The 24,718-nt window shown below is 36.6% G+C and overlaps 1 protein-coding gene across 8 annotated transcripts in view; it reads right to left on the bottom strand.

Moving 5' to 3' along the window:
• Positions 1–24,718, bottom strand: part of LPP (LIM domain containing preferred translocation partner in lipoma) — a 669,323-nt gene that overhangs the window by 381,581 nt on the left and 263,024 nt on the right. The window lies entirely within an intron of this gene.

Here is a 24,718-nt window from a genome sequence, read left to right on the forward strand (position 1 = left end):
AGAGAGCAAGTCCACTCTAGGTAGAAAGACAGGGGAACACAGACATAGAAGTCAAAAGGCACAGGCCATAAAGAATAAGAAGTCATAACACAGCAAAAACATAAGAATATAAAATAATACTAGTGAGTTATAAAAATTAGAGAGATGATGAAAATAAGTTTAAGTGTGTTGCACATCTGGCAAAGCGTTTGAATTTTTACCATGCATGAAGTAGGGAATCCAACAAGGATTTCAGAGAAAAGAACACTTGGTTACAATATGATTTACCAAAGACTAATCTAAAAAGTATCTGTGTGAGGGGGGGAAGGGTAAGAAATTTTAAATAAATATATAAAAGTATGTGCAGGACAGATTAGGAGAAACAGCAATAAGAAACATCCAATTTAGAAATCTATAGGCAATCACAGCAGGAAGTGAGAAGACTTTGGGATACCAAGAAACTCCAACATCTCTGACCAACAAGAGCAGTACATTGTAGTTAGATTGTTCAAAGAGTGTACCTAATCTCTAAGATCAGAGGTATAGACACATATATCCAAGAGCTGTACGGTTCCCGGTATGGAACTTTTTAAATAGTCTTTGCAAGAAATTCTATTAGGAAAACAGAAATTTCCATCTTTAAACCTTTTCTCTATTTGTCTTTTTCCTTTTAAAAAATAATGTTTTTGATGTATTGGGGAAGTAGTCTCTATTTATGAATAAGAAGTAGCTTTTCCTTGTACTTGAGTCATTTAAACACTTAATGGTAGTGCAGCAATCTCCATCATTTATCTCCATCATTAAATGAGTTGCTTTTGGATAATATTAAAACAACACAACTTCAGTCTTCAGAAAAAGAAGAGCCTAAGATTTGAAGGATGGGCACAGTGGAAGGATGGCGAATTGGTTTGGAGGTTCTGATATACCTTTGAAATGATTCAGTTCGTCTCCATCTGCCTTGTAAATAAATCTTAGAATTGGAAAAGTAGCTAACTGCTGTCAAGTCTAGCTCCCAGACAAATTCAGACTACTAAGCAGACAAGCACACTATCTCTAGAGTATGCCCACAATGCCAGGCAGCGTGTTAAGATTTCCATACACTACCTCGCATTCATACAACAACCCTCTATGCTTATGGTTCTCAAACTTCAGAGTTCATCAGAATCTCTGGAAGGTCTTGTTAAAACACAGATTATTGGGTCCCAACCCCAGAGAGTCTGACTCAGTCGGTCTAAGGTGAGCCCCAATAATTTGCATTTCTAATGAGTTTCCAGTTGATTCTGATGTTATTATATCTGGAATCTCACATTGACAATCACCACACTAAGCAAAGTACCATATTATTTCTACTTTAGGTCTAAAGGATTAAGTAAGTTCAATAACTTATGCCACATAGAAAAGTTTCTACTTCTTTTCCTGGGTACACAAATCTGGAGACATACTTTGTCCATTTTCTTACCAGGGTTGTAAGTCTCATAAATCTTTATTAACTCCATTTGGTACTTTCAAATATTAGCTATACACTAGAATCACCAAGGAAGCTTACCTAAAAATGCTGAGGCCCAAATTCCACCTCACACCAACTCTATCAGAATCTCCTGGATAGGAGAAAGGAGCGAGGGGGAGGGGTCAGGTGCCAGTACTCCTTTTAAATCCAGGTGATGGGGGGAGGTGGAATGAAAGAATGAATCAATGAATCAATCAATAAATCAACCAATCCCAGGTGATTCTAACGTACAGCCAGGATTGAGAAAATCTCATTTGGCCACAGACTGCAAGAAAAAAAAAGATTTAAAACCTGTTAAGTAAAGAGAACTGTCACCAGGTTTTTTTCTGGCTTTCAAAGTTACAGTGTATCAGAAGCATGATCACACTGAGATCCTAAGTAGTAAAGCAAAGGGGAGTTAGGTTGCTGAAGACATGACTACCAAATTCTAGTCCACAGCTGATTTCCGGGTTTAAAATTCTGTCTATATCTATGTCTCTTTCACACCCACTTAAAAGGGGACTTCTGAATACCCTCTTACACTTCCTCAGATTCTGTTGTGTCATAAAGAATTGTCAGAACATCACACAGAATCAGAACTGAACAAAACCTTGGAGATCATGTTATCAAACCGGCCCATGAAAGCCACATGAACAGTTCAAAATGCTCCAGCTAATTAATCTTATAATAAAAGGTACAACATTCTGTCCTTCCAACTGCATCCTTCTTTACTCTATTTCTCTAATAGAACTTCAACATGGAAAGACACAGGCTGACGACAATCCTGGGAACATGAAAAGGAACAGAAAAAAATGAGATGTATTTCTTTAAAGCAATAACTTGAAAACAACGTAGACTCTATATTCTAGACAAAATTGGGCAGATTTTTAAAAGCCCTTATGATTAATAATAATTATCTGCTTTATTTAGATCAATTACTAACAGACCAAAGTTTTTAGTTTTTCAAGCACAACCATCAAAGGCTTCTTACTGCATTCTTTAGAAAGAAGCTCACATTTTCAAAAGACATAGAGGGATGGATAATTGTCTAGAAAACAGATACAAATGTGATAAAAGGAGAGAAAATGGGCCCCTTGGAGTTAAGCATACACTCATCAGGAGAGCTGGAAGCAAAAACTCTTAATAACTATCCTAAATCAGACAAAAAGTTATAAGAATTCTCACTTGTACCTCACTATTTTAATATATAAGTAAACAAGAGAAAATGCTTCTAAGTTCAGCTTTAGATATGAGGCAGAATTTACATGTTTAAGGAAGATGGGAAAATCACAAAATGTGTATATATGTGAGTGGGGGAAGGGATGGAGATCCTTTTCATTCCAGTAGATTTTTGAAAATAAGGAAACAGCATGGAGTTTAGATGCTAATGTGGTGACCCTCCTGGAGAAATGTACCTGGAGAAATTAGCTGAGACACCTTCCCACTAGAGATGCTAGGCTGCAGACTTCCACATCAGCGCATGCCCTGTCCACTCTGCCTTGCAAGGGAAATCCCAATTCAACTCCCAGATCCTGTTACCTGCAGGGGTTTTGAATCAGTCAAACAGATAAGTCCCCCCCAAAAAATATAAACCCACCATCAGGTAATCAGCAGTAATATATTGAATCTAGGATAAATCTAAGTTTTAGAAGAGAAGAAGCGTGGCCACAGATACTTGTCTACAAGCCTGGTTCATTCCATATCCCCCTTACCTCATCGGCCAAAGCCTACCTACACACAAAATACATGTGTGTCTCAATTTCCATGTAAAATGGTTTACTTGAAGTTACACAGTTACACAGCTAATGAAATACAGAGCTAGAAAGGAATTCTCACTTTACTTTGGAGAGAAGCTAAGAAGGACCTCACTTGATTTGGTCCCTATCAACCTAAATGATTCAGTTAATATACGCAAAAGGTCTTTGCTTTGTGCAACAGGTAGTACCATGAGGCACTAACGGGTGACTTGGGCAAATAAAGTATTATATCCCTGATTCCCAAACACACGTCTCTGCCGATGTACTTCAGAAAGTAGTCTATGATGCACATTATTAACTCGAAAAGGGAGTGAGGAAAATCTCCAGATTTTCTTCTCCAAATTTTCCTCTCCCGGCTACACATATTTTCTCAAGCTAACCTTTCTCACCTAGGGGTACAAAGGCAGGGACACTGAGAAGCAGGTGTGACTACTTGATACCAGCTGAGCTATTAGCCACCGTAGTTACACTAGCACCTGCAGATAGGAAAGGTACCCATCTGAGCACAGAGCTTGCTTACCATGTCATGAAATAAATGGCCCAACCAGAGGGAAAAAATAACGAGAATTTACCTGCCAAGTAGGTAAATTATTGGCTATGGGTGATAGGAGTGAAAAAAACATGGGAAGAATTAAACTCAGACCATTGATGAAATTTGAATTCATTTACAAGGAAGAGAGGAAGGGAGAGAGGGAGGAAAAGAAAGCATCACTTTCTTTATTCTCCATACAAACACCATATAAAACTTACCTACACACATACCCAGAGATTTAGATAGCAGCCCGTTTTTGTGCCTCCTATCCAGTTCTATCCTAGCACCTGTACTATATTATTGCGTTCACGTGTGGCAGTCACTGTCTCCTAGTTAGTACTGAAGCTTCTTACAAATAGAGCCCACTCATGGTTTATCTTTATATCCCCACCACCTGGCACAAGGCTTAGGCCACAGTACTTTCTCAGTAAATGCAGTTCAATGACTGAAAAATAAAAAGCCATTCAACTGCTCAATGAATGTTACAAAGAAAACGCCCTCATGTCTCTGACGATTACTTCTCAAATGGCAGTGTTAAAATCAACAGGAGATCTGGATAAAATGCAGACTCTGATCCAGTAGGTCTGGGTTGGGGCCTGGGATTCTGCATTTCTAACACGCTCCCAGGGGATGCTGGCATAGATCCATGTGCTCCAGCTGGAATAGAGAGGCTCCAGAGCGCCTTCTAGATGGAAGCTCTTGGTTGTATGGAGAATTTATAGTTCTTTGAGGAAAATATAAACCTTAAGGTTAAGTACAAAATCACTAAATGCTTTCTGAAATTAATAACCATATAAATTATGAGGCCAAAAGAGATTGGGTTGAACCACACACACACAAGATGAAAAAATTTTAGTCATGGTTACCAAGTCATAGCTTTAAGAATTAATTTCCATTAATAGTAACTAATAGAGAAAGGAAATACATCTGAAAGAAAATAGTACAAAACTTTAAGCCCCAAAACATAAAATACAAACCCCAGCTCTACCTTGTATTTCAGGTGAAACAATGCTAACTCAGATTCAGCTGTCCTCATCTATTAAAAGAGGCTAACAGTATCTACTTCACAGTGTCATTCTGAGGATCAAAGCAGATAAAACAGTAACTTTGAAACGTTTTTGACCACAACCCAGAGTAGAGAAGTATCTTTCATATTATGATACAATACCTCTACTTGGGCACATAGAACTACATGCATACCAGAGAGAGGAGTTTCATAAACTATGCTTACCATATGTAAAACACCTGGAAATTTTTAAAAAATATTAATATTTGTTATGACCCACTAAATTGATTGTAACCCACAAGTAGGTCTCAACCTACAGTTTGAACATCAATGAGCTAAATTACATGTAAGTGATTTGTACAATATTATACAATTATGACAATTCTTTCTTTTCACTTAAGCACAAAAAGGGCAACAAAGTCTAAACTTGAACACTCAGTGGAAGACAGCAATTAACCTACAATTAACTAATCTTTGACCAAACAGACAACACATACTAGGGAAAGGAAGCCCTGTTTAATAAATGTTGCTGGGATAATTGGACAGCCACATGCAAAAGTATCAGACAGGACCCCTATATCTCACCATATACAAAAATTAATTCAAGATGGATAAAAGACTTAAATGTAAGGCATAAAACCATAAAAATTCTAGAAGAAAACATAGGAAAAACTCTTCTAGACATCAGCCTAGGGAAAGAATTTATGACTAAGACCCCAAAGGTAAATACAGCAATAGCAAAAATTTAAAAAAATGATACTTGATTAAATTAAAAAGCTTTTGCACAGCAAAGGAAATAATCAACAGAATACATAGACAACCTACAGAATGGGAGAAAATATTCTTAAACTATATATCCAATAAAGGGCTATTATCCAGAATCTACAAAAAAACTCAAACAAATCAACATGAAAAAAACAAACCCCATGAAAAAGTGGGTAAAAGACATGAACAAAATTTTTCCAGAAAGAAGATAAACAAATGGCCATGAAACAGGTGAAAAAATTTTCAGTACCACTAATCACCAGGGAAATGCAAATTAAATACACAATGAGATATCACCTTACCCATGTCAGAATGGCCATCATTAAAATGTCTAAAAACAATAGATGCTAATGTGGATGCAGAAAGAGAGAAACACTTATGCACTATTGGTGGGAATGCAAATTAGTACAACCTCTACAGAAGACAGAATGGAGATTTCTTAAAGAAATAAATGTACACTTACCATGTTTAATTTTAATGCATCACTATATTTACCCAAACCAAAATTTAATGTCCCTGTCATCTGTTTAAATGACTTGAAATGCCTTTTGAGATTCTCAAATTAAAAGAGTTATTATCTTTAAAGTAGATTACCTCTTCGAGATTTTTTACTGGACAGTTTTAACCCATAGTTAGCTAAGACAGAATTATCTCTGGGACTTTAGTGAGTTCAAGAGTCCAGTCATTCAATTGCAATGCTCTGTACCAAAATAAAACAACTTAGTGGACTGCATTTAAGCATATTACATGTATATGCTTCTATCTCAATCACATAGTGTTTTTCATTTGTTGGATAATAAGTTCAATTTCTCAGTTGAAAACACTGAATGAATTTTAAATAATAATAAGTTAGGACAGTTTGGCTCTGCAAATGGACTAGAACCAAATAGCACTTTTGAATCCACCAAGTGTCATTTGTCTTTAAAAGTCATAGTAATTGCTATTCAAAAAATAAACTGCATCATATAGTTTGACTTTCAAAGATGTTCAAAATAAATAGGGCATAAGTTGAGTTCAATGCATCAATCTACCAACTACTGAGATATCTTCAGTCCCAATACTAAATGGTAAATTATCTCAGATTAAAAATGAAATTAAAAATTCATGTTGTGGACAGAGAATGAGGCAATATCCCAGGGAAACAAAAAAGTCTTAACTTATCACTAAAAAAAAAAGAAAAAAAAAAAGCTAGTGAACAAATATCAGTGTGCTGACAGAATATTCCAAAAATATCCCTTCTCCATAGGGATGGGATATCACCTCGTAACCATTGAGGCCAGACGCTTACCTTATCTGCAAAGATGGTCATCGTTCCTGAGTGTGGTTTCACAAAAAAAAAAATACTTCAAATAGGTCATTTTACCTTATTTTACCACTGCTAATCTCCAATGACAGTATACTGTTCCTTCCTGATTCAGCTCTATTAGAGCAAATTTTCTGCTCTTTGTTAGTTTAATTGCATATCTATTGGTTTCCCCTACTAGACTAAGAGATCCTTGAGAGCAGGGTCTCTGTTTCACTAATTTCTACACAGAGCATATAAAACACATAGGAGTTGCTCAGTAAATGGTAATAAATGTTACTACTATAAATTATAAATATAAATATATATTAAATTGGATTGAACTTTGATAGAATGAACACATATACTTTCACCATGGTCAACTTTGCCCCTTTCCAATTACTGATATAAGGTTAATATAGTATAGTACTTCAACCCTATAGTACTTTTATAATGGTGAGTCATAGGGTCTCCATGATGCTAATAACTGCACAGTTACTAACATAAGCTTTAAAGTAGCTACCTAGTTGGAGGTTTTTTGTTTGTTTGTTTTCCAAAAAATCGTACTGAGAGTATATCTTCAAAATACAAGAATGGGTCCTCATCCCTAAGTCACCACATGGTTATGGGGACACCCTAACCTACAAAAACATTGCAGTCATCCATGCTATACTCAACCTTTCTTCTGCAATGAAAGATATGTTGACAGGTCTTAACAGTATATATATATATATATCCCACAGGGTATTTAGAAACTCCTATCCTCCAGGAATATTGGAGAGTTAGATCTAAAACCAAAAAGGCGAGATGAAAATTGAAAAAGAGCAGAGAAATGAGGGAAAGGGATGAACAGCTATTATATAGAAAGAATCTCAAAATGTTTGTGCTTGAGGTGTTGCAACATGTCTGACTTTTACCAAGGGTGTGCACCAGACTCTCCTGGGGCACTTTTGTCTACAATATATATCCAGACCCCAGTCTAGAATTCTTAATTCTGAATCTCTAGATTTGAGACCCAGACAAAAGTAGCTTGTAAAGGTCCCTGCATAATTCTGATGTATAGCCCTAGTTAAGAGTCATGACCTCCATGCAAAAATAAAGTAAGACTGAGCAAGTATCAAAAATTAAAGATACTAAGGTGTCAAGGCAACTAAATGCAACATGCGATTCTGGATAGATAAGATTCTACACCAAAAAAGAGGCATTAGCAGGACAACTGATGAAATCTAAATAAGGCCTATATATTAGCAACTAGTATTGTGTCAGTTTAGTCAATAAATCTCCTGGATTTATAATGCTACTGTGGTTATGTAAGATGTCCATGTTTGGGGAAACTGGATAAAGATTAAATGAGAATCTTTTCTATTATTTTTCAACCATTGTAGAAAGTCTGAAATTATTTCAGAATGAAAAGTCAAAATTTATTTTTTTAATTTTAAGGGGAAAAAGTCATTGAACTAGTCCAGTAACTTTATTTCATAAATGGAGAAATTCTTCATCAGTGTGGTAAAGAGAAACAGCCAACAGCGTAAAACCCACACCAAGAAACGCACCGTGACCCCAAAGTTCTAGCAGATGACACATCTACCACAGGACCTGGAAGATTTCATGTGAGAAACTGAGACTGTCTTGGGAATGAAGAGGAAATCTGCTCTATCCCTACAACTTCAGAAGATATGAACAAAAGAGGTTCTTACTATTTAGGAGACTTGGAATAGATGAACAAGAACACGTGAAATATCTTCAACAAAATCCAGGCTGAAAGCATGGATAGACCTGTAATCCTAGATTGATGGCTGGCAGCAATGAAATCTGGAAAAACTTCCTTTTCCCCAATATTGGGGTCCATTCCCTTGCTTCAAGAGAATCCCCAGAGACAATAATGGTTACATGAGGCTAGGGGCCTTCTGTGATTTCTTCAGTCTTCATCTTTTATGCACAAATGACTTCAAATTCTTCTCACTGAAAAATTCTTGTTACTATTTATATAAAATGATGCCAACCATTACTCACTCTCCTTCAACCCTGCCATTTATTTCATCAAGTCAGAAGCTCTGCAAATGCATACATGCTTTAAAAATAATCAAATGGAGACATTTCATTTCAAGGTGGTTGTTTTTTTGGCATGTATTTTTTTTTTTCCAAAGGAATACTGTAGCTGACAGGTACTTGCTCTAAAAATTTACTTCACCACCTGCTAGCTGAAATATTGCTTTCATGGATTTATATTGTATTAAAAGGTCACTGGCTGTTTAAGTCTTAAACAGTTTTAATCATTCTAAAAGTCTCTTAACAGTAAGAAAAGGAAGCTCAGAACAAACAGCAGCAGGGACTCTAATTAAAAGGGCCAATTCATCTAATTTTATTTGGGGTTAATTATTCAGGATTCACTCTTTGATGTGTAAGGAATAGCAATTAGTAATTTTAGTGATTTGAGAATCATTGGAGGTGTAATCAGTTAAAATGAGTGAGTGTTTACAACACAAGATGGTGAATTAGTCTCTCTCAGCTGGAGAACAGGAACATTAGCCTCCAAGAGATCAAGGCTAAGGATTTCAGACCCTGGTAATAATAGTCACTTCAAAATAAAACACGTGTCAACAGCCATGTAGCATTCTGTTTACTCTTAGCTAAGGCAAGGCACAGCAGCTCAAGAAGCTGCCTTCAAACAGATCCCGATTTTTGCTGCAGTCCCTGACCACTTTCCCATATCGGGCTCCTGCCACCATGGTAACCATAGATGCGTTACATTAAAAAAGCAATTCTAAATGAATATACCATTTATAAGCAACATAAGACTCAGAATAATTGTGGCACTCATTGATTTCAAGCATCACCAAGTGAACCTATAGCTCAGTGTTCAAATCTGAATTCAGATATGCCAACCCACAGACCTGCTGAACTCACGTCTATTTTTTTCTATTTACATTATCACAGTTCTTCCAATCACAAAGGCTGCAAACTCCTTTCCTTTTTGTCTTAACCACTCACTCTGAATACAAGCAAGCGATATCAAATTATACCAAATTTGCCTAATTCATTTATTGTTCTCCACCCCCATTGCCACCAAAATACCTGATGCATAGTTAGTTCATATCTAGACGAAAGAAATAGCCTACATGATCTCCATTCTTCCTAGCCTAGTTTTTTCCAACACATCTTATACAACTGATGCCAGATTAAAAACTTCCAAACCTGCCTCCCTTTCAAATAGCCAAAGCAATCTTGAAAAAGGATAAAGTTGGAGGGCTCTGACTTCCTGATTTCATAACTTACCACAAAGCTACAGTAATCAAAAGAGTGTGCTATGGCATACAGACAGACATGTAGACCAATGAAACAGAATAAAGAGCCTAGAAATAAACCCTAATAAACCCTCACATATGTAGCCAATTGATTCCATGCCAATTATGCTGGAGTATGGGGAAATTATGGTTTGGGAGTATTGCAGGCTTGGTAAAGGACTGCTCTGGGCTTCCCAAGATTTCGTAGGACCTTGTGCTGGACAGGAGAAATCCTGTAAGTTTGGACTCCAGTTAGGGAATGCAGAGAAACTTGACAAGCTGTGTTCACCATACACCATCTATCTGGAATGTTCTGCTGGGTATGTATCCTTTGAAATTGCTACTGCAAACAGCAGCTCTGGAATTTTTACTTTTCAGAATGCTCACTTTTGCTAAGGCACACATCCAGGTATCTGCTGGAATGCTTCACCTTGCTTCCTGGACCACAAGAATTTGCTAACTCCTTTCTCTCTACTAGGACATTTCCTTCAACCCATTTCTTCATATCTGAACTGAAGCTATTCTTGGAGGTCCAGGTCACCTGCTAAACCTACACAGCTGTCCCTGGCTTGCCCCAGACAAGGTATCTTTCCACCTGTAGCTCTATGTAGCACTTCTAGAGCACTTATCAAGATGCATCCTGTGGCAAACATATGACCCATTTACCTCACTGTACTGTGGGCTCCTTGAGGGAAGACATCAGGTATAACTCATCATTCTATCCCAACAGCACCTCCTGTTAGTGCCTCATAGAGTTGAGACGGAGAAGAATTGGAAAAATATTTGCTGAGTGGGTATATGCATTAATTCTTGACAACTACACCAATGAATCCTAGCCAAATATATTATTCTTTAAAGGAAGAACCTGAGAAATGGAGTGGCTACCAATCTCAAAATTGTGTGTATATACAGTATGTGTGTGAGGTGTGTGTGTGTGTGTGTGTGTGTGTGTGAGAGAGAGAGAGAGAGAGAGAGAGAGAGAGAGAGAGAGAGAGAGAGAAAGAGAGAGAGAGAGAGAGACGGAGAGAGAGAGACGGAGAGAGAGAGATGGGGAGAGAGAGAGAGAGAGAGAGAGAGAGAGAGAGAGAGAGAGAGAGAGAGAGAGAGAGAGAGAGAGATTCAACTGAACATCCCACACTGAATATCTCTACCAAAGGAATACCCTCTTAACTTGATCAGTGCTGCAGTTAGGTGACTTAGATACATAAAATAAATATCCCCGAGGTATTAAAATATTTCACTTCTCATCACACCTGAACCATTTACTAGATGTGTGAACTTGGGAAAAGCATGAAACTTCTGAGTCACAATGTTTTTGTCTTTAAAATGATAGGCATAGCACTTGTCTTTTACATTGCCCAGGGTTATGTAGACTAAGGTAGATAAATTTAAAAATAAATGTAAAGTCATAATGTCCTAAATAAATATAAATTATCTTACTGTGAGATGATTCTTTATGTAAGTTAACCATAAACCCTATTTTCACAAACTTTTAGAAATTCAAAGACAAAATAGAATTAAGTATTTACTGAGTACATGCTATATGCTTAATGTGGTTTTTAGCACATTATGGTTCCAAAGAGTTAGGAATAAAGGCAGAGAGAGAGCAAGTGACACAGTGAGCATATGACCATAACTAAAACAATAGCAAAATGAAGTCCTAGTGGCCAAATAAACAAATACTGTGTTCTCCCCGGAATGTTTAGAAATCTTGGAAAGGAACCACATAAGAAGCCCTGAGGCAGTACTGAGCTGGCACATCAAGCCCTTGTGCAACTGATTAACCCGACACTTCCCTGGGTATGGAAGTATTACTAGGTCACTTTTTTTTTTCTTAATGGACAAACTGTTCTTGACCAATTTGCAAGACATAAACAAGCTATTGTAACATACCAACCAAAGAGAGCAGTTTTGTCCTCAGTAGATTTATCACTAAATCCAGTGACACAGCCAAGTCAAAACAACAACTGCCACCACTACGCAATCAGACCAACGAATATATCCAGTGTCCCTTGCTTAGTTCTGCAAAGGGTCTTCTTTGCCCACTTTTATCTGTAAACCCACACCCCTACACCTACAATGGTAAAGTCCCAGGACAATGGCAATACTCAAAAGATCCCCAAAATCTACTGACTGATCATCATCCAAGAACTTATGGTTTTTGAATTAGAATAAACAGTTCAAAAAGTAAGCATCTCACTTGAAAAATCAAGTATTATCCCTAAGAAGGGGCTCAAAAAAATGTCATTGCTTGTATTTCATTCACTCTGCTTTCTTCACTCCCTCAGGTCATGTGATGGAAGACAGTCCCAAGTTGCAAAATTTGGTGACGTGTTCTGGGCAGAAGTTCAGGCACCTTGTTATTTTAGCAGGCCTGCTCTGCCTGCCCAAAGACATAATTTAGCTGAGTGAGGAAGTCGTTCCCTCCTCCCGCTTCATTTGGCCAGCTGCCTCGGAAGGTCTCTCATTCCGGAGTGCAATGGATTTATTGCTCCTTTTTATTTCTCCAACAGTAGTTCCAGTTCTCTGAGTTTCAAGTTCAGTGAGCTCAGCCTTGGCATTCAGGGATATCCTTATGTCTCATCCTAAAGAGCATTTGTCGCAGGTCCATTTGCCAAGGACATGGTGGCAATTGCCTTCCTGGCACTTGAGTCCACAATATTATGCTTCTTATAAACAGACCCAACCCATCACTTTAGTCACCTCTTCTAGTCCTATAGCACTTCCTTGGCTTAATTGAAATTAATGGTACAACTTTATAAACTCACAAAAAAATTAGATTACAAGGGAATCAGAACAGATTAAGGAGGTCTGCTAGGTCGGGGGTCAGCAAACAAACCCCAAATGGCCCAATCTAGCCCATGTCCTATTTTTATAAATAAAGTTTTACTGGAACACAGGTCCAGTCATTCACTTACTTATTGCCTATGGCTGCTTTTGCATTCCAATGGAATAACTGAGTAGTGTGACAAATACCACATGGCCTACAAAGCCTAAAATATGTAATACCTGGAATTATAGAAAAGTTTTCCAAACCTAATATAATCCAAGACCTCATATTACAGATGAGAAAATTAAGATTCAGTAAGGTTAAACAGTGTTCTTAGGAAGGAAATAAATTTTCAAAGCAAAATACCTAGGACAGTGTCATGCATGGTGACACCTAGAAAATACAGGACATTTTATGTTCCTTTAATGTGGAACTGTGCTAAGATGACTTTTTTGGACAGCATTGTTACCCTTGGGGAATTCATTATCTAGAAGGGAGAACAGACATATACATGGATAATTTCAATACAATATTGCATATATTAGTTTTCTATTGGAAACAAATTTCCACAGACTTCGTTGTTGAAAACAACAGAAATTTATTATCTTACAAGTTCTATATAGAAATCTGACATGGGTATCCATGGACTAAAATCAACGCACTGGCAGAGATGCATCCTTTTTTTTTTTTTTTTTTAGCATATTATGGGGTACAAGTGTTAAGGTCACATATATTGCCCATTCCCCCCTCCCTCCTCGAGTAAGAGCTTCAAGCATGTCCATCCCCCAAGCATTGCACATCTTATTCGCTGTGGTTGTATATACCCATCCCTTCCTCCACCCTCCCACCCTCCCGACACCCGATAAATGTTACTCCTATATGTCCACTTAGGTGTTGATCCATTAATACCAATTTGCTGGTGAGTACATGTGGTGCTTGTTTTTCTATTCTTGAGATACTTCACTTAGTAGAATGGGTTCCAGCTCTATCCAGGAATATACAAGATGTGCTGTATCACCATTGTTTCTTAAAGCTGAGTAGTATTCCATGGTATGCATATACCACATTTTATTAATCCACTCATGAATTGATGGGCACTTGAGTTGTTTCCACAGCTTTGCAATTGTGAATTGTGCTGCTATAAACATTCTCTACCCAAAAGAGATGCATTCTTTTCTGGAATTTCTACAGAGAATCCATCTCCTTATCTTTTCCAGCTCCTAGGGGCTGCCTCATTCCTTGGCTTGTGTCCCCTTCCTTAATCTTCAAAGCCAGCAGAGGCACATTGAGTTTTTTCTCACATCTCACCACCCCAACAACCACCACTCTCTTCCTCTTCCACTTGTAATGACCCTTGGGATAAGACCCCGGGTCCATCCTGTATAGGGATCATCCAGGATCATCTCACTATCTTAGGTTAGCTAATTAGCAACCTTAAATCCTTCTGCATCATTGATTTCCCTTTCCCATGTAACCTAACATGTGCTCATGTTCCAGAGATTAGGATGTGGACATCTTTGGAGACCAGTATTCTGCCTCCCAAAACATGCCATGAAGTAGGGAAGTCCACACACAGTGCTATAAACCTCAGAAAAAGACTTGTAGTACAGGGACAAGTCCAGGCAAGAGTGAAAGCTCTCAAACTCATGGTACATGTTTTCTGGACTCACATAATTTTATGAGAATTTCTTCATATTTCTGCATTTTTAAAAAAATTTAAACATATTATTTTAAATTGTTCTTTATTGTTCCACACATATTATTCTTTTCTTTTTTTAACTATAATCCTGCTACTCGTGTTTAAGAAAAAAATCCTTATATTAGGTTGAGGAATTTCAGGAAATAAGTTTGAGTTAGAATTTTAGCTAAACTAGTTATATATTCTCTCTGTAGGATATTTTTCTTAGCTCTACTTTATGGATAAGGAAACTATGTCTCAGAAAGATCAAGAGTCTGCCCAATTTCACAGGCACCAGACCTAAGGCCTAAAGGAAGTTACTTCATCTATTTAACCTTACAAACAGAGGGAAAAGGTTACTTAAAAGTTTTTGCAATGATCTTCAAGGAAATGCCTTAGAAAAGGGGGTGATAAAAATCTATCACACTGAGAAAAGTGAATGTTTGATTTAACAAAAAGTTGGAGCTTTACGCAGAATATATACATACATACATATATATATGTATTCTGAGATGATAGTAACCATTTTATTTAAGTATATTTAGTTTTTCAGACAAAAATATAAATGAGACTAAAAGACATAAAAAACATGAGCCTCCACTGTTATTATGAGATAGAAATAAAAATTATAACTTTGTTTAGAAAATATATGAAAATATGAATTCATATAATATGCAAATATATGAAGAGTTTCACATACTAACAAAGATATACGAATAGAGTATAACTGTATTTATACATCCTGAGACTTAAAAGTAAAAGCTAAATGGTAAATCCTTGGTCTGAGAATTGAGAGTGCCAAATACTAATAACTGGAAGTGTTCAAGTAGAGGCAAGAAGACCATTCACATGAATACCATATAAAGAAGATTCGAGCGTTATTAATCAGAGAAACCCACTTCATGGTCTTTAAAGGCCTTTCCAACAGTGACAGTGTATGATTCCATGACTCCGAGCACTAGGATTATTAATGGCAATAAAAGACTCAGGCTTCTTTTTAATGGGTACACTCAGAAAATGCCCCAGGATGCCACGACAGGGCAGTTATCCTAACCATAAGTAGGCATGTACCAAGCATATTACATAAATATAATTCTCCAGGCAAGATCAGGCAAACAGCAACTTATAATGTGGACAGCACTAATGACTGGCCCTGACCCCTGCATCTTGTCGCCACACTGAAAATGAAGGTTCTAACATTCAGAAATTTCCCAAAAGTGAGATTCTACCCACTATTGGGCCATGATTCTCAGCAGGACAAATGAGTATTTACCCAGCAGTCATTGGATCCTCACAAATCCTCAGCCTCTCCCCACCCCCACCCCCCACCAGGAATCCCTCAACTTGCTTCATGAAAACGGACTATTCCTTTTGACTTAATGTGTAGGTCAAAGTCTGGAAAGAAGGCTAGAAAACAAGTGGGAACTTTCTGGCCTGGCCCTTGTTAACTGAGATGGAGGTGATGCAACAATATTTCTTAAATTAAGGTGTACACATTTCTATGCTTTACAATAAAAACCAAGTAAAATACCAAATTACCAAGACGGAAAATTCCCACCACAAACAACTAGAGCTACCCAGAAGAGAAAAACAAGACATCCAGTCACAGGAGCTACATGGCCTCCTATTAAGAGAAAATACACATACGTTCCCACGCAGAACCCTTTCCTTCTGAATAGAGCTAAAGGTGCAGGAAATAGTTTGATAGAGACATTATATTACTTATACAAAACTGAACTGGATTATCTGTTTGTTTATTAGATTGTGGCTTTGGGCACATTGTTCTACACTAAAAGCTCTTGACATGAGCCGACACACACATTCTTTGGAATGAAGGCTTTTGTGGGAGTATTTTATGGTACTTAGGCTCTTGAAAAGACTTATGAAAGCAGTCACACCAGAGGATTAAACTCAATCTTTGGGGCCACCACATTAGGAGTGTCCAGTTCACTCCACACAGCCTTAACTAGGACATGTGAGCTTTCTTGGACATAACACCAAATGGTTCCAACTTATTCATTGTGGAATTTCTCATATTAATCCACACTCACTCATCATAGTCAAAACCCAAACACCAGCCCCTGCATACCAATAGATGAAAATGAAAGCAAAGTACTCCTGAAATGGAATTCAATTAGGTTTCATTTCTATCTGCGGCTAAAGCGGGAGATTTATTCCTGGCTTTATTTTTACTTCAATTTCATTCAGGGACAATCTTGAAATAATAAATAAATTCCAAGAGCATATCATATCATATCATATCATATCATATCATATCATATCTTCTGATTCTTTATTATCCTAACTTGGTAAAAGACCATAGTTTGTTGTGTGTTTTTTTATTGTTTGTTTGTTTTCATAGTAATGCTTTTCAGCTTCAAATTGGATCTGAAATTAGACCAGTGCATGGCATTCAAAAAGTCTCACCTTAAGTGTCCCTTACATATAAAGGACTCAGAATAGCAGTTCAACCCAAACCAACAGGGGTATAAACGTGAGAAGGCCATGTTTCTAAAAACAGAAGAACTTCCAAAAATTCATTCAAACACCTGCAGCCTTTGTTTCTCTGATATTTAAGGTGTTGGGTTGCAGAGTGTCTCTTATCCCTCACAGTCATGAAACAGGCACAATATGTATTGATCTATTCTTATAGTCAGTGATATACCCATCTTGCTGCACTGTTGATTAATGTCTACAAATTAAACCATATCTCAATATTTCATCAATATTTTAAAAGGATTCTTTGTACTAAAATTTACAGAAGCCAATAAGGTATACCTGGATATTTAATCTTCCTTTTCCCTAAATCTTCCATTTTTAGAATCATTTAGACCAACACTGTATAATAGAAATTTCTACAATTTGGGAAATAGTCCATATTATTCCAATATTTGCCATGTATGGCTAGAGCACTTGAAATGTGACAAGTGCATGAGAGACTAATTTTTTATATTTTATTTAATTAATTTAGATTTAGACTTACATTCAAATTCAAATGGTCACATGGGGCTATAGCTACCATATCAGGTCTCACAAATTTAGTTATATTATACTTAAGATGATTTATTCCAGTACCCATACTCCCCTAAATATTCTGCTTTAAAAGCAAGGAATCCAACTTTTGAGGATTGTTTTCAAGATTTCAATAACAAATAACTTACACCTTACTAAAGACCATAGATTAAAAACTAAAAACATGAATATATACCAGCATTTCCATTTATTTAAATAGAGTCATAACATCTTTGGGGTAAATAATTATGTTTTACTATTTTTTAAAATTTCAAATCTGATACTGTTTTGAGCCCACTTAAAAATGAGGGACTGTGATGGGACACAGTTTTCTTAGTATGTATCAGTATAATGACAAGTAAAGAGCAATACAGAAGTCCCAGGTGCCAGTGCTGGCTCTGAGATGGATGCTTCATGAGGATGTTATGATGACCAAAGTGCATAAAGGATGCAAGGATTTCTCAGGACAGCCTTGTACAGAACAGGCAATGCACAACAACTAGTTAAAAATTGCCTATTCTCCATCTCACCAAAAGGTAGATGCACAAAAAGAGCTGCATAGCTGGTAAAGTTTCTACTAAGGTCCTATCCTAGTCATGACTAGATAGCACACTGCTCACATTTTCTGACACGGTGGAGAACATTTTTAAAAAATTAAGTAAGGCAGAATTGGACTCTTACAAGTCTTCTTTCTTTTTAAAGATATTTCAAAGATGGCTAAGAAGATCTAAAATGAACTGAGAGGTTATTTACACAGGAGTAGTTAGACATTAATGAAACAAAACATATAAGCATATATACTAAATGTATCATAAAAGAGATACCACAGCCGGACGCGGTGGCGCGCGCCTGTAGTCCCAGCTACTCGGGAGGCTGAGACGGGAGGATCGCTTGAGCCCAGGAGTTCTGGGCTGTAGTGCGCTATGCCGATCGGGTGTCCGCACTAAGTTCGGCATCAATATGGTGACCTCCCGGGAGCGGGGGACCACCAGGTTGCCTAAGGAGGGGTGAACCGGCCCAGGTCGGAAACGGAGCAGGTCAAAACTCCCGTGCTGATCAGTAGTGGGATCGCGCCTGTGAATAGCCACTGCACTCCAGCCTGGGCAACATAGCGAGACCCTGTCTCTTAAAAAAAAAAAAAAAAAAAAAAAAAAGAGATACCACAAATGAATGAGTAAAGGTAAGATTATTCATTAAATGGAATTGGCAAAACAAGTAAGTCATTTTAAAAATCAATTTAGATCCTCAACTTTGACCAAAATTAGTTCCAGTTTGATTAAAAGTTGAATAACTTAGAACAAATTAAAACTAATCAGTATATGCTTCCAAACTGGGACAAAATTAAGAATAAACACCCAAAAAGATAAAACACACATATACATACATATGAAGTTCATGTAAATTGGTTAAACATGCTAATATAGCAATATACAAATTATTTTTTAAAAATTCAAAAAGAAGGATCTGCATAGGAAAGGCAGTAGAGGATCAGGCTGAAGAATATAGTATTTGGAATAAACCCCAAATATGGTACTAATTAGCTTCACTTCATTGAGCTTAGTGTCTTTGTTTCTCAATTTCCCCATTTCAAAACGGAGAATACAATAGTAACATATATTTTAAAAGTTTGTTTTTAAAAAAAGAGGTAATGTTTCAAGAGAATTTAGCACAGTGGATGATTATACGTGTCAAATATATAACTGGTTTACAAATATGTAAAAACGTAGCCTCATTAATAATCCAATAAAAACATTCCCATAAATTAGCATATGATTAAAAATTATGAGGCTATGATAAAATAGGCACTATTGTGCATTACTGATGCAAGCATAATTTAGTTAACTTTTGGACAAAATTTGGTAAAATGAATACAAAGCTTTAAAAATTCATTGTACCATGTGACCTAATAATTCCACCTATGAAAATCAATCTGAAATACTGAGAAGAGTAGGAGTAGAGAAATGCGGTAGAGGGAATGGGGAAGCTACCGGCCCAAAGACTTTAATAGTGATAAACTGAAAACAACCTAAACTTTCAATGTTAGAATATTGATTACATGCTTATTAAAATTCTGCTTATAATAACTAGACATTATAAGACTATGCATATATAAAAATCTATATATAATAAGAATAGAGCTATTTAAGCCTAACTCAAAAAAAACCACCAAAAACCACAGATTAAAAATACTTGAAAATATTGTACAATTATTTTATATAAAGTACAAAAATAGGCAAAACTAATCTATGCTGTTAGAAATCATGATGGTGGTTTTCTTGGGGAGATGGGGTAGTATAGGTGACTGGTCAGGTTCCGTTTCTTGATCTGGGTATTTTTTTATACAAAAGTGCAAAAACTGGAAAAATTATTGAACTGTACATTCATGATTTGTACATTTTTCTCCATGTATATTTTATAAAAGGCTAAAAATACTTGAAGGGGCCATAATAATATGTTCATTACTGAGTGATGAGGGTATGGCTTATATTTTCTTTCATCAGATGTCATTGTATATTACCTTTACAACTTTAACAGGACTATGAGAAGGAAGTAATGTTTAGCAAGACATCAAAAAAATCTTTTAGATGGAAGCAAAGTAAATTAGTTAAACCACACATTGACTCTTGTACATTTGGCTGTCCTCAGGGGTCACTAGACTAAGGCTCAAAAATCTTCCAGTGGGAAGGAGCTCATCCCTCCTTAGGGCAAGCCCACTCTATCTTCAGATCACTCTGTCAGAAACTTTCTTCCTATACTGAATGGAAATCTGCCTCTCTGTAAGTTCTAGTGTCCTGGCTTATTTCTATCCTCTGGATTCCTCTATTCTCACTCTGGGACCGCTGATTACTGACTGTCTTCTTGAAGTCACACTACAATTTCCTTCAACAGTTCCTCAAGAGACATGGTGTCAAGCTCTCTCTCTCTCTCTCTCTCTCTCTCTCTCTCTCTCTCTCTCTCTCTCTCTCTCTCTCTCTCTCTCTCACATCTGGTTTCCTCTTGATGACAATATCTCTTTGACAGTGGAGTAACCAGGACTGAATACCAAGCCTCCTAGCTGAGGTCTGGCTGAGGGATGGTGAATTTAAACATGAGGCTAACTCCGTTCCATTAATGAACACTCCCTGCTTTACGCTGCTGATGCATATCAACTTTATCCAAGAAAAATAATACTAATTACACAATTTCAGGGATCACCAACTAGCTCTTTATCACTTCAGTCCTGTTCCTGGTTTTCAACACTTTACCAATGTTCTTTCAAAATAAAAGTTCAGATGAGATGAATTAAACCTACACATATGCCCTCAGGAACTAAGAACACTATTTTTTAAAATCATGCCATGCTTTGTAAGTCATAAATGAAGAAGGTGGAATTCCATTCCCCTGCCGTAGGAACAAAATCAGTGCAGATAATGCGGCAGCAAAGGATGAAGGAGAATGTTGTTCCAACAGTAACTGGCCCTGGAACAAGTCGGGTTTTCTTCTAGGAACAAAGCCTCATGTTCAAGTCCCAACCTCTCCATGATGAAATGTTTAATCCCAAAATCAGTCATTTAAGTTTTCCAAGGCCAAAGCAGAGAAAATATTTAAGGACTTTCTTGTTCAGTCTCTTTGTACAGGATGGATGAAATGGAACCTAAAGTAGAGGTGGTATTCTCAAGGTCACGCAGAGAATTTGCAAGAAGACCTCTGAATAGTCTTGATGTCTTATACTCTAACCACAGCAAGTATTAAGACCTCTGCATCTTTTGTTTATGGATCTAATTCAGATCCCAAACCAGGAAAGGCTGACATATCCAAGAAATTTGGTATTATTATTGATGAATAGGAAGATGTTTATAAATTGAGGCAATTGTTTATTTTCCAAAAAAAAATTTATCATAATGTACACAAAGCTACAGCTAGAATTTTTACATAATTGACTAATTCGCTCAATGTACAGAAAATAATTTCATCAACCTGTTGCTGTGAAATTGTCAATCATCTCTTCAAAAATATTTCCTTGAATGTGGACATTCCAATTTCAAGCAAAAGATGTGTGAACATAAGAGACATGAGAAACTGCTAAGACAAAACGTGGGCATATATCCAGAACATTCTTTTCATCTCAAAATAAAGGTTCCTAAATGAATAATCAACATATACTATTAAGAGCAAAATAAGTATGCCCATGATCTCATTCTATTGGTAATAATTACATAATAAAGTTCAGAACTAGGCTTGGTATAGAATATTTAAAAAGCCTATCTCTTTTTTGGAGTCCTATTAGAGTACATAAGTACCCATGACAATGAATTCTGAGAATTTTCTTTTCCATAGTTTTCATTTTAAAAAGTAAAACCATACTTAAGAGAATTATTTTGGAGAATGAAAGTACTAATAAAACAGGTTTCCTGGAAAAGCCATTACTGAATAGAAAACATGTCCTTTGAGCAACTGGAATCAGAAACCAGCATATAAATTTTCCCCCTCCCTCCTATTAATGGACTGTTCTGAGATACACTAGTTCATGAGGCCTTTGTGAAGATGTGCTGTGAAACCGAGCACTCAGCTGCACTTGTCAGGAAGTTGTGGACAGCTTGGTAATGTACTCCTCTGTATGGGCTCTCCCTCCTGCCTTGTCTTCTTTTTTTTCCTCTCTCCTGCTTCCCTGGGTCTGTTCATGCAATAAACACATAAGCTTTGGCCCCAGGTTCCATTTTCTAGATAATCTGGTTAAAAACAAACATATACTATGCTTGGTACACAGAGACCCTCTCCCTAGATTTGGGGAGTGGAAGAGATCATTACAATCAAGTATTGGCCATAATAAATGTGGGCTTATTTCAGTAGATTTACTTACAGTACCTTTAAAATTAAGACCACAACTCTGCTAAAATAAAATACTAAGTAATATTCTAGATAATTTAAGAATGCCAGGTGTTTAGGCTTCAGTATAAAAGGATCACTAATGTTAATTAACTTAGTTTATCTGACTAGATAACTATAATAAACTCAGACCAACTTAGGGCCTCTCCCAACCAAAGAAATCAAATAGAATTTAAACCTTTAGCTGATAACACTACCACGTCATACCCCAAAACCAAGCCTACTTCCAGAAAATAGGAAAATAGGCAAAAGTAAGACTGCATTCTCTAGTGTCCTTTTCCATTAAACAGTAGCCACTCCTATACTCATGTAAAAGCCATAAAATCCAATAAATACCTTGCAAAAGAGCTCTCCTAACATATTCTTCATGGTTGAAATAAATTTTTACAATACACCTAAGAAAGAGTAAAATTTACAATAGTGATTAAATTACCTAATATCTGAGATTACCTTCAAAATAATGCAGGGTGAGGAAAAAGAATAGGTGTATAGGTGAAACAAGACAGGCCATCAGCCAGTCATTGCTGAAGCTGGATAATATATTCATGGAGGTACATTATAGTACTCTTGTTACTTTTGTATTTGTTTGATTTTTTTAAATTTTTTTTTTTTATTTTTAAATTTCAGAATAATACAGGAGTACATTTCAGAATGTTTTGGTTACATGGATTGCTTTTGTACAGCTTTAGTCAAAGTTATAAGGGTGCCCATAAGCCAGATAGTGTTCATTGTACCTGTTAGGTATGATTTCACCCATCTCTTCCTCCCCCCTCCCGCCTGCATGATTCCCATTGAATTTTACTTCCATCTGTTCACATGAGTGCTGATTGGTTAGTTCCAATTTAATAGTGAGTACATGTGCTGTTTGTTTTTCCATTCTTGTGAGACTTCACATAGAAGGATGGTCTCTAGCTCCATCCAGATTGTTGCAAAAGGTACTAATTCATTTTTTATGGCTGAGTTGTACTTCATGGTGTATGTATATCGCATTTTATCAATTCATTCATGAATTGATGGGCACTTGAGTTGATTCCACATCTTTGCAACTATGAATTGTGCTGCAATAAACATTCTAGTACAAGTGTCTTTTTGATAAAATGACTTTTTTCCCCCTTTGGATAAATACCCAGTAGTGGGATTCCTGAATCAAATGGTAGGTCTACTTTTAATTCTTTGAGAAATCTCCATACAATTTTCCATTAAGGCTGTACTAGTTTGCAGTCCCACCAACAGTATATAAGTGTTCCTTTCTCTCCATATCCACACCAGCAAATATTGTTTCAAAATACCAATTTTTTTACAGATCTAGAAAAAATAATTCTACACATCATTTGGAACCAGAAAAGAGCCTGAATAGCCAAAGCAACCTTAAGCAAAAGGAACAAATCTGGAGGAAATCACTTTACTGGGCTTTAAGCCATACTATATAACACAAGGCTATTGTAACCAAAACATCTCGGTAATGGTACAATAATAGAGACATAGGCCAATGGAACAGAACAGAGAACCCAGATGTAAAACCATCCACATATTGCCATCTGATCTTTCACAATGTAGACAGCAATATACACTGGGAGAAAAAATCCCTATTCAATAAATGATCTTGGGAATATTGGATAGCCACATGTAGAAGATTGAAACAGAATCCACATCTCTTACCACTCACAAAACTTAAATCAAGAGGGATAACAGACTTAAATCTAAGACATGAAATCATAAGAATTCTAGAAGAAATATTAGAAAAACTCTTCTCAATATCAGCCTATACAAAGAATTTATGAATACCCCAAGGGCAATCATAGCAATAATAAAAATAAACAAATGGGACATGATTAAATTAAAAATCATTTGCATAGCCAAGGAAACTATTATCAGAACAAACAGACAACCTACAGTATGAAAGAAAATATTTGCATGCTATACATCTGATAAAAGGCTTATAACCAGAATCTACAAGGAACTCAAACAAATCAGCAAGAAAAAAAACCAAACCACTCCATTAAAAAGTGGGCAAAAGACATGAACAGAAACTTTTCAAAAGAAGATAGACTAATGGTCAATAATCATATGAAAAAATATTCAATGTCACTAATCATCACAGAAATGCAAATCAAAACCACAATGACATATCACCTAACCCCAATGAGAAAGGCTTTTATCAGTAAGTCCCAAAACTATATCAAGGGTCCTCAAACTTTTTGAACAGGGGGCCAGGCCAGTTCACTGTCCCTCAGACCGTTGGAGAGGGTGCACTGTGGGTCCAGGACAAGTCGGCTACTAAGGAGGACAGGCAGCAGAGGC

The sequence above is a fragment of the Microcebus murinus genome, chromosome 1, assembly GCF_040939455.1.
Source record: "Microcebus murinus isolate Inina chromosome 1, M.murinus_Inina_mat1.0, whole genome shotgun sequence".
Taxonomy (NCBI): domain Eukaryota; kingdom Metazoa; phylum Chordata; class Mammalia; order Primates; family Cheirogaleidae; genus Microcebus; species Microcebus murinus.